This window comes from Alexandromys fortis, unplaced genomic scaffold, assembly GCF_014885135.2.
Source record: "Alexandromys fortis isolate MF-2015 unplaced genomic scaffold, M_Fortis_MF-2015_v1.1 scaffold_94, whole genome shotgun sequence".
Classification (NCBI taxonomy): domain Eukaryota; kingdom Metazoa; phylum Chordata; class Mammalia; order Rodentia; family Cricetidae; genus Alexandromys; species Alexandromys fortis.
Window position 1 is genome coordinate 2,549,138 of NW_026067979.1, and position 10,198 is coordinate 2,559,335.

Here is a 10,198-nt window from a genome sequence, read left to right on the forward strand (position 1 = left end):
GGCGCTGGGTGTGTCTCTGAACTCATCACTGCAGCCTTAGAGGACAGTCGCCCACCGGCCTCAGCAGCTCAGGGGACAGTCGCCCACCGGCCTCAGCAGCTCAGGGGACAGTCGCCCACCGGCCTCAGCAGCTCAGGGGACAGTCGCCCACCGGCCTCAGCAGCTCAGGGGATAGTCGCCCACCCACCTCAGCAGTCAGGGGACAGTGACCCACAGGCCTCAGCAGCTCTGGGGACAGTGACCCACAGGCCTCAGCAGCTCAGGGGACAGTGACCCACAGGCCTCAGCAGCTCAGGGGACAGTGACCCACAGGCCTCAGCAGCTCAGGGGACAGTAGCCCACCAGCCACAGCAGCTCAGTACTCGATTCTATGGCATCTGCTATAACTTGGGTTCCTCCTTTGAGCACATTTTCAGAGCACATAAAGACAAAAGCATCTCTCTACTCCTTCTCGCTGACACTCTGTGCTCAGAACTGCCTCATTTTCTCACAGCTATGTATGAATAGGAAGAACCTACCACACAGAAGGTTCAATACTCTCTGAGTTTTAGGCATCCAGGTAGTCTTCAAACTGGTTCCTCCACTGGGAGCTATGATCCGCCCAATCTGACCTCTGGCCCAGTTAGCCACACCAAAAGAGCTAAGAGGCAGAGGGCCCCATCGCAAGCAACTGTGCCCAACCTGAAATCAGCAAATCAGGGCCCTTCATCAGCGCCAGTCCCTTCCCATCTCTTCTTCTGACTTGGTCACCTCAAAACAGAAAAGACCAGGTGCCAAGAAATCCACGTGACCTCCAGAACCCTCCTTCAGTCTTCCTGCCCCATCGCTCCCCACATCCAGTCAGGCACCACCACATGTGACTGGTCCCGGTGTAACCTGCCCCTCCACTCCATTCTCACAAACAGTGCGCCCAGCCTTCCACGTAAAGCCGTAGACTTTCTCCCCTAAATTGCTGCAGGTGTCCCCATTTGATCTCCCTGCCCCTACCCTCAACAGCTTCCACTCAATTTCCAGGTATTCCCACAAGACTTTGAGGATGAAAGCTAAATCCTTCTGCTAATACTAGTGCCCAGATCACGAGGACTATCCAGAAAGATCCCAAACAGTCTTGTTGGACCTTCCCTGCCTTGTGCATCAGTATGGCTACCACATGCCTACCAGGCTTTCTCTGTACCTTCACTGCTCCGTTGCTCGCGTGCTCTTCCTGAACCCGGGCCAGCCTCACACACTCAGGGCTTTCCAGGTTCAGGTTTCCACCTCGTGAGGGCTCAATGGCAGTAGATGCCGGGCCACAGTTCTAGGACTCTATGGGCTACTTCCTACTCTTTGCTCTCTGGCTTCCTCTTTCCTCAGCATTCCCAGAACCTGGCAAGATGCCTGCTGCTCAAAAAAACAATGAAGTCTCTGGTACCTTGAGGCAAGAACCTTCACACTTGCATAGCCTGACCTTTCCTGGGCTCACCTCCCAAACCAGTCTCTGCCTATTCTTCCTGACCGAGAAAGTGATTTTATCCTCAGCCCTCCCTTCCTCCTTCATGAACTCAAAGAAGTTTAACTAAAACAGGAAAAAAATCTAACACTAAGGGTTAGAAACCAACTTCAGTAGCCTGGGCTACACATAAGGAAGACGTACCCCCCAAAAAAGAGCTTATTTTCTCCGCTCCATTTCCATGACAGTGCCCAAATGCATCCACCTCCTTCCAGGGTATCCAGTGACTTCAAATGGTAGGCATTTTTGAAGAAAACTATCTCTAGACAACCAAGATTTCAATAGAGATCTTCGGTATCATTTTCCAAAACTTCAGTTCTATTATTGTGTGGTGTTTCACTGAACTGACTGCCAAACTCGTCTTGAGATGAAAAATAACTGCCGGAAGAAATAAAAGGCTGTTTTACCACTTGCAGCTCTTTGTTTCCATTTTGGCTAATTCCGATTAGTTCAGGGTGATAAAGCATGTCAGCCCATTACAGCTCTGTTATCACGGCCATCTCGCTAGTGTCTTCGTGGTCACCAGCTCTCTTCTCTGGGAAGTCTCAACTGCAGCTGTCAAGGTCGGATCTCTTCTGGATGACACAGTGAGCTGAATTTATTTCACTTAAACTTCAAATTTATATACATGTACCAGATAATGCTGAGTATTTACAAAAGTAAAAGTAAAAAACTAAAACTGCTGACACAAAACCTGTACACGGGTATTTATGGTAGCTCTGTGTTTCCACAATCACCTGACACTGGAAAAAACAGTGCTCTTAGGCAGAGAAAGACGAACGAGCTGTGGTGCATCCACACAGTGAACTAGTACTCAGCGACAAAAACTGACACACAAAACAGTAAGGACGAATCTCGACTACATCTTGCCAAGTGGAAGACGCCATTTATACAACATTCTGGGAAAACCCAGACAGTATGGCCAGGAAAAAGGAGAACTACAGGGAAACTTCGGTGGCCAGGGGTTCAGGTGGGGGACCAGTTTGCCTCAAAGGGGCAGCAAGAAGTTTCGTCATGATGGAATTATTCTGCAGGGATTACGTCAACTCATACGTGGCTCTATTTACATGTCAAAACCTAACAAGTGGTGCTCTTGAGCAAATGTCACTGGTGTATAAATTAAACATTTACATCCTTTAACCATACCTTGATTAGTGACTATCCCTAAAACAACTTAACACCAACATATTGGGGCTTCTGTGCCGCTGTCTCTGAGGGCTGCTGTCTCAGTTCTAACACTTGGAGGGGTAAGAGATCTGTGGGGGCTGAGGAAGGAGCGGTCCCAAATGTCCTTCAGATCCTCGTCACCAGTACCGCCACTTCTTTCTAAGGTTCCACGTCAGGGCAACTTCTGCACAGGCCTTACTTAGCAAGGCTGAGTTCCACCAAGGACATGGGCAAGGTCACTCAAAACCCACACAACACAGAAGCTCGAGAAGGTTTTCAAAGAAAGGGGGGAGGGCAGAGACCAAATCCTAACACTGTAACTCAGTCTAGTCAAAAGTGTAAGCAAAAAAAAAAAAATCCACTTAAATGTGGTCTACCCCCTTCCCAGACTCCTTAAAAATGAGCTGCATGGCTGGATGGGTGTGGCGGCACTACCTCAACACTCAAGAGTCCAGGCAGAAGGATGAAGTCTGAGGGGAGCCAGAACTATATATCAAAACCCTGTCTCCAAGGGGGGTGGGGTGTTTGGGAGAAAGGAGGAGAGGGTGGGAGGAAGGGCAGGAGGGAAGGAAAGTGAGAAAGACTATGAACACAGAATGAAACCCTGAACCAGGTTAGACTGAGCTGTTAAAAAAAAAAAGTACCTTGGATTGAGCGCTCCTTAACATGGAAAATATGAGTCAATTGCAGGCAAAGGAAGAAAACAAGCAAGTGTTCACCACCCAGTTGCACTCTGTTTCCAGTGTGCTCTCGCCAAACCCGCACATTCCTGCTGCAGACAGGGAAGGCCCGAAGGTCCTCCTCAGAGACTGCCTCAGGAAACAGCGAGCAGGCGCCAGCTGTAGCTCCAATATGGGTGTCATGGTGTTCCCTCCTGGCTCTCTCAGAAAGGAACATGCCCTTGCTTATTCTCCAGACCGCTCTGGGTCCCTTCCCCCCTCCTCTGCCCCCCCCCCCCCCCAGGAGACATGGGCCTGCTACCTTGTTACAGCCCAGCCTGAGATCAACACCTGAGGCCAGCTCCAATCCAAGATGAGCTCATGATTGCTGCCTGGGAGAACCAGCTCCCCAGCCTCCAACAGCATTTGCAGCTGGAAAGACTGGCCTAAATGCAAAACAAATGCTATTTTGAGGAGAGGCTTCTGGGGGGAGGGGGAGAGGGGGCGGGAGGGGTGTGTGTGTGGAGAACAAAGCTAAAACCACCAAGAGAGTACACCAGACCAGAACATTCCATGACATGCAGGCCCTAAAAAGGGCTTTTAAAATACATCCTCAAGAAACGGTCATTGTAAGGGGCGAGCAGTGAAAGTTAAATAAAACCCCTGCCCCTGGAAAGACAGGAACGGAGGACTAAACGATAGAATAGCTTATTGTATTAGGCTAATTAAGGCTTATCACATTAGCCATCTGAGTTTTAGCTGGCACCAGAAACACAGGGGCCAACGCGCCATGCAGTATAGACTGGAATATGCTCGACAAGCATTCTCCCTACCACACAACTCTGGCCGTCGGAAACGAGGTAGAACTGAAAACCAATTTTAGCACATGATTTGCAAAGGACCTTCTTCCATCGTGGAAGCCATTTGCTGGTATATCCGTCTGAGATCACATTCATCTCTATTAAATACTACATAAAATATTCCAAGCTAACCAAGCACTCTAGTCTCCCCTCTTTTGCCAGTGCTAGCACACGGGCGACTCTCTGCAGCCCGCCCCCCCAATTCCAACAATAAAAACCCCTGCGTACTTAACGCCCTTCACTGCTGACAGACTGCCCACCACTGCCAGCACACTTCACCAGCTCTAAGATCCTCTGCATTTCTGAACAGACTAGTCTGCTGGAGCCGGAGAGGAACATGATACGCACTTCAAAGAGAGAAAATGTATTTGCAATCAGGTCTCCCATGGGCTCCTCTTGACTGTACTTTTACCAAACCAGCAGAAAGGCAGAACCAGCTCTGTTGGCTGAGATCATATTGGACCTGACTCTGGTGTGACTGGTTTCCTGTTTGGGGAAGTTGCAGTTCTTTGCACAAGGAACCCCAAGGCAAAATGTTTAGTGTTCCCCTGGAAGCTCCCACAGCCTTTGTTCTTCCCTGACTTGCTGCCCTCCTCTGCTTTCTCCTCTCCTCTCCTCTCCTCTCCTCTCCTCTCCTCTCCTCTCCTCTCCTCCTCTCCTAGCTCTAGTTTACATTTTTCTACCAGCCCAATTCTAAATGCAGGAAAGCATTAGACATTTTCTACCACCCACTACAGGAAAGCTGCAAGCTAACAGTCATTTTTTTTCTTTTTTTGCACAGATAAAGCCGGACAGACCTGGGTTCCTTCTAGTCCTTCGCTAGTCCTCCACACTGAGATGTATGGCACAAATAATCCATTGGCGAACTCACTGTCGACAGCCCCCAAAATCAATAAAGGACATTCCACCACTTGACTGAAAATCCTTTCAGGTCAACACGGAGAGCGTGGAGAAGGAGAAGTGACAAATGAACAAAAGACAATCTACCTCCAGGCTCCTCAGATCCTAAAAAGCTGGCTGGGCTACTTGGGAATGATGAAGCCCTTCCTTTTCTTACAACTGTGGGCAAAATGTGCCATGTGGACTGCTTCTATGCAAAACCCGTGCGTTCTCCACAAGGCCCAACCGCCTACCGCCCTCCAGACATGCCTTTCCAGGCCTGACTCTTTCAAATGCCCAGGCACATGCGATTTAATGAAGGCATTCAGATCTCGCCTGGATAACACCATCAAAAAAGTCAGTGGAACCCACTAAGCATGGACAACATGAAAGGTATTTGGTCTCCACTCTGAACCCCACTTATCTCCAGGGTACCAAATCCACTGGCGGTCTGTGTCAGAATGGATGTGCAAATTAATATTTAAATTCATGCTAAAAATAGCATATCTCACCTTGTGAACCTTGACCTTTTGAAAAGACTTTGGACCAGTGCTCAGTTACTGTCACACGGTTGCATTCTCTGCAAATATGAAAGGGTTAAAAGCAGCCCCAGTCAACAGGCCTACAAGGAAGAAAAAAAAAAAAAAAGACAGCATGTATGGCTGACAACATCACTGGATCGCATCTACGCTCATTTCCCAGAACAATATTGTTACCTTTTGGCCTTCATAATAGTCCCAAGAATCCCCAACACCCTTTAGTAGCATCTAAAAGGAAAAGCACAAAACAGAACATAGGCTGCAAGAGAAAAAGGCATGCAAAGTAGCATTCTCCAGCAACAAACCACCATCACAAATCCGTCAGTTCATTCTGGTTGTTTCCTTAAAAACAGAGAGAGAGAGAGAGAGAGAAAGAGAAAGAGAGAGAGAGAGAGAGAGAGAGAGAGAGAGAGAGAGACTGCACAAACCAAGTGTCCCCACCCTAACAAGACACATACTTTTTTTTTCTTTAATAAGGGTCATAAATCTCAGCTCCTTGTCCATCCCTTAAGCAAAAGCAAAAGGCAGGAACAGCCCAACTCGTCTCAGCCACTGCAAACCTGCACCTCTCGCCCATCATCCCTACACAGGCTCTTTTAGGGCTCCATTAGTCACGTACCAGTGCTGTGTGGTGTCTAAAGTGTGCATTAACATACTGGGTTGGGATGGTACCTTCCTGCAAGCTCCTCTGCTTTTGGCTGCCATGAAGGGAGGAAGCTGCTATCCCACTGTAGTAGCTCAGTGACTGCATTGTGTTCAGGAGCTGATCTGCCTCAAACCAGTTTCAGCCGGTTCTGGTCACCCTACATAAAAAAGCTATGGCAACCCTCGCTGAGTTGCCAACAAGTCCCTGAAAACCATCAGCACGGGGTGGTCGCTCGCTGGGGGTGGCCTCTCCCTTTTAGGGCTTCCTGAGGAGGGAAAGGTCATTGTGTGTGCCCCCTCCACACGAGCACAGAACCCTGGAAAGGCTCACCTCACGAGCCCCCCACAGCCTCTCGGGGCTCATCCCCCTCCCCTCCAGCCCGAAGCCCACCGCAGACACTGTTTTTCCCCCTCCTTCTCTTTCCCCCACTTACCTCCCACAACCTGGCTCAGATCTTTGTGTACGTGTATGTCAGTGTGTGTTCTCTGTGTTGGTGGCTGACAAAGAGCCCCCAGGAAAGCAATCTATGTGTGTCTCCTCACACAGGATGCGTCGGCTGCAGGAGCCGGCCTGGCCTCCTAGCAGAGTGGTGCTGGCTTGTTGACCAGGCTCCTCTCTGCCTGTCACCCCCACCCCACCCAGCCCCCTCCTCCCTTCCGTCCTTCTCCTCTCTCTCCCAGCCCTGTCACCACCACCACCAGCAGCCCCCCCAGTCTCCTCCTCCTCCTCCAACCTTCTCTTCTTTCAAGCACCTGGGGGGGGGGGGGAGAAGTCCAAATCCCTTCACCTCTGGGTAGTACACTGGTGAGGTGTGGGGCTCAAGGGGACAAGTCAAGGGTCAGTAGGGAAAGAGGGGGCACCCAGGCCTTGGGAAAATCATCTGTGCACAACCAGCTCTGGCGGGGGAGGCGAGCCCGCGCTCACGTGGCCCCCTCTGGAGCCGGTGGGGCCTAGCAACACCGGCCCTGCCTCGGGCCCCCCCTTAAGAAGCTGGCTGGGCGCGAAGGCCGGCCGTCCCCAAGGCCAGGGTGGGACAGGCCGCCGCACTCAGGCCGAGGGGCCTGAGCCTCGCGCTCGCCGTGACCGGCGGGGTGGCACGAGGGGCCCGATGCCCCCTCCCGCCCACGTCCGCCCGTACCCCCACGGCCCCCTGTCCCAGGCGCACACCCACCCCCTGGCCGGGCGGGCCTCCGCAGCGCTCAAGCCCGGGTGTCCGGGCCGCGGCTCGGACGACCTCTGCTCCGCGCGCCGCCGGCGGCTGCTGCTGCTGCGCCCGCTGCAGTGCGAGCGGCGGCGGCGGCGGCTTCCATGCTACGGGCGTGTCGCGCCTCCCCGCCGCCGGGGTCTGTGTGCGAGAGCGGGAGCTGGGGCCTCGCCACCCTGGGGCTCCCCGCCGCCACGGCCTCGCCGTGCGCCCGGACGCCGGCCCCGCTCCCGGGCGCGGGCTCTAGGCCGCGCGGCGGCGGCGGCTCGGCCCGGGCCACGCCGGGGCCTAGCGCTCGGGCCGCCCGGGCGGCGAGCGAACAAAAGGGAGCGCGGCGAGGGGGAGGGGGCGCCGTGGGGGAAGGGAGCCCGAGCCGGGCGGCGGAGCGCGAAGCCCGCGGCCGCGACGCCCCACCGGCCCGCGGCGCCTCGCCGGGGTAGACGGCTGCTGGCGCGCGGCACGGCACGGCCCGGCCCGGAGGTGCTGGTGGCGGTGCTGGGGACGGGGCCGAGCGGGGGCTGTTTTGCTGTCTTTTCAAACGACACTTGAGACTCTCACCTAGTCCTTTTCCATGGCCCCAAGCCGCGACTTACTGGAGTGGAAGGAAGCAAGGCCTCGCCAAAGATGGTTGAAAAAAAAAAAATGCCCGTGAGCCTCTCTACCCAGGATCTTGAAGCCAAGGTGGTGGTTGTGCTGTCCTCCTCGTAATGGTGGCAAATAAGTAAGAAGAGAGCAAGCTATCTTCAGATAAATTCAATCTGAGATTCTCCCAGGAGGTGGAAGAAAGGGCTCCCTTCTGTTAGTTAGTGGTTTGGAGCCCTTTTCGCCTTCAACTGAGCCACAAAAGAATGGAAGACACCCCTGGGGTGGGGAGAAAGCCCTGGTGTAAAAGACACACGTTTTTGCTTTCAGAGAAAAAGCCACTGGGGCCAGATTGAAGCATGGCATGTTCGGTTCATGTATGGTGTGTATTTTTTTTAACGGGGGGGGGGGATGATATGAGTAAACACGCAGTTATAGCTGGGTCTTTAAGTTCCATCAGGGAAATGGCGCACAAATGTAACAAGCACAAGTTGTACATACAGCAGGTGGTCATGGCTTACGGAACACAGGCAAAACGATACATACAGAAACCCAGCCAAAGGCCAGGAAGGGAGATAATCGTAAGCCATCTGAGCCGGAGGTGCAGCGCTTCCTTCTGCGCCAGATGAAGTATGCTGTTTTCCAGCCCTGTCCTGGTGCCCATATTGAGCACAGTCGAGCACGCCACTGAAAAGATTTCTATTTTTTTTTTTTGATGTTGTTGTTTAGACAAGAGAAACCTCCATGTTGAGCTAATTGTACTGACTTGGAAGCAGGACAAAATGGAAGATCTGAAAAAAAAAAACCTGCCACCATTACCTCCTAAAAAAGGCTCGCTCCTGTTTGCTTGCACTCTGAAGACAACACTATCACTGGAATGGCCGTGGAGAATCCTGGCAGAAGTATCCCTGTGTGCTTTATTTTAAAACAGACTGGTGAATGTCTGCATAGTGACCAGAGAAGTTTTCCTTTTAAATCTCAGTATTCTCCTGCGTTAACTTCCGCTGAGGAGGCCATTGTTCTCCGGGTTAGGGCACCGGTAGCATGTGCACTGTAAAAGATCTTGTGCTCGCTGAGACTTTTCATGCAAATGACTTGAATTATTGTCTCGCATGCGAGTTCTCGAGTTTCAGCCTTGCGCTTGTGCCACGATGCGCACAAGTCGCCATGCATATCTGCACAGGTTTAGGAGGAACCTGCGCCGGCTGCAGATTCTGCCAACCGCAGCATTAGGTGTACCAGTGTTACAAGATGAGGAAACTGAAACTCTCATCTTCTTGGAGCTGGAGAGAACAATGCCACCCTGCACACTCTGTGTTGGGTCTCTACCTTGCTTGGACTTGCTTTCATTTGAAAGGAAGCCTTTTCCTTCTTCTGAAGGTAGGCCGTTGTTAATATGCATGTGAAAAAAATAATTATGTGCACTGAAGAGAATACAAGGACCGGCTAATCTGAGAACCCGATAGGCTGGCGGCCTCTCACAATATATGGAATTTGAGCTTGCAGATGTCATAGGAAGGTCGTGGGTTGGTTTGAGATCTTTTGTACTTAAAGTGCTCTCTTGCCCCTCCCCCCACTCCCTACACAGCCCTGGAAGCTTAGGGAAACAGCATTTAAATGGTTACAAGAGTTGTGCCCCCTAAACCAAAGTCTAACTTGCTTATCCTAGGAATCCAGCTGTGCAGCGGCCCCCACGGATTTGTAATGCCAAAGATTTGTGAGCAGGGCTCTGTCAAGCCCAGCATCTTGGTCAACCCTTGGGCTGGGGGAGTTTGGTTTCCCGGTCCCACTCATCATTTGCACAAAGGACAGGAGCTAACATTGCAACTGCTTTTAAAACCAGAAAGAACCAAACAGTAAAAGATAACAATTTCTAGCAAATTCTCTCGTTTCTGTTTTTACAATAAGGGCTTCAGAGAAACCTCTTGGCCAGATAAACCAATAGTTTAAAACAAAGCACCCATTTGAACCCACTTTGCAAAATCATTGAATTTCACAGCTGAAGAGACAGCTTCTGAGTTGGGGGTGGGGGAGGCCCACCACTCATCCAAAACAATCACTACAAAAAGGTCCATTCTAATATTCTACATATGTAAGGCTACCATGTATACCGTTCTGTGCTGAGCAACAATAAAATAGTAATTTGACTACAAGAAGTAAAACCACTACCGGA

At 51.5% G+C, this 10,198-nt stretch overlaps 1 protein-coding gene across 13 annotated transcripts in view; it reads right to left on the minus strand.

Moving 5' to 3' along the window:
* Positions 1-9,893, minus strand: part of Znf532 (zinc finger protein 532) — a 96,767-nt gene extending 86,874 nt beyond the window's left edge. Inside the window, exons 1-3 of one of the 13 annotated variants that reach the window (XM_050157865.1) lie at positions 7,411-7,721; positions 5,567-5,676; positions 1,897-2,064 (exon numbers count right to left, since the gene is read on the minus strand). The gene's annotated coding sequence lies outside the window, so the exon portion shown is untranslated. Of the gene's footprint in view, positions 1-518; positions 1,558-1,896; positions 2,065-5,566; positions 5,677-5,770; positions 6,192-6,212; positions 6,505-6,672; positions 6,845-7,410; positions 7,722-8,001 lie in introns of those variants that run through there. The other 12 variants (XM_050157859.1, XM_050157860.1, XM_050157858.1 and 9 more) reach the window with 12 other exon arrangements.
* Between the last annotated feature and the right edge of the window lie 305 nt (positions 9,894-10,198).